We start from the raw sequence: 1,300 nt of genomic DNA on the forward strand, positions 1-1,300 counted from the left end.
TTGTGCAGAATGTTCTCGATGCATTGCCAGATTCTTACGAGACTTTTCCTAGTACTTGGAGACTTACGACTCAAGGAAATCCCGATGATGTCAAGTTTGATGCATTATGCACATTATTGTTCCAAGAGTCACTTTCAAGAAAAAATAGGGCTAAATAGCGTGCAGTTGAACATGATTTTGTTGCTACTCAAAGAAAAGGTAGTAACAACAATGTACCCAATTCTCATGGTTCTTTAGCGAGTGGCAAATCACATGTTCCTAATGCTACTGCTGGCACACCTTATCTGGGAGTTTTGGTTAAAAAATGTAAAAAGAAGATGCGTTGCCATTAGTGATAAGCTAATGGTCTCTTGATAAAGCAATGTCCTAAATTGAAGGTAAAAGAGGCCAAGAAGAAAGAGGCTGGTTCCACTACAAGTGCAACTATTGTAGAATCTTCTGTGAAAGGAGATTGTGATGCTGATGTAGATGCAGAGTGGGCATTTAGTGTAGAATGCACTTATGATCCTTGTATCCATGATGCACGTATGCCAGTTGCTATAGATTCACATGTGTGGTACTTTAATAATGGTGCTACAAAGCACATTACCTCACATCGTGACTTGTTTACCTCTCTCGAGTGTGTCCTTCATGGAAATACGGTCACTTGTGCCGACAATGCCTCTTATTCGATCAAGGGCTCGTTGGAAAGATTGTGCAGACTTCTGCGAATGGTAGTTATTTTCCACTTGTTGATGCACTTTATGTACCGATCAGAAAGAACCTTTTTTCTATATATGTACTTGTTGGACTTAGTCTTGTTGTCAAATTTGTGGATGACAGATATACGATACATGATCTCAGTTTTGGTGATGAAATTGTTTGCATCTTGCATTTTGTGTTGTGGGCTATATAAGCTCACTTTGTATGACAAGTGTGGGAAGAATTTTGTAAATGCAATTGTGGATTCAAAGGCTGCTTCAGATGCAAAACTTTGGCATGCACGTTTTGGGCATCTAGATTTTGCCAATTTGTTGCATTTGCAGAACTCTGATATGGTAGCTTCTTTGCCGCCTTTTGAAGCACTTGTGAAGCATGTTTGTGAAGGCGGTATTTTGGGTAAGATGCAACATTCAAAGTTTCCAAAGGATGGTTCAATTAGGACTACATACAAATTGCAACTTATGCATAGTGATATTTGTGGGCCTATGCAATCTCCGTCCTTAGGCAATTACCTATTGTTTGTGACTTTCATTGATGATTAATCCAGGCATGCATGGATGTATCCACTTAAAGCTAAGTCCGAAGTGTTTATGTGCTT

Source organism: Adiantum capillus-veneris, chromosome 25, assembly GCF_014529385.1.
Source record: "Adiantum capillus-veneris isolate H3 chromosome 25, ASM1452938v2, whole genome shotgun sequence".
NCBI classification, from domain to species: domain Eukaryota; kingdom Viridiplantae; phylum Streptophyta; class Polypodiopsida; order Polypodiales; family Pteridaceae; genus Adiantum; species Adiantum capillus-veneris.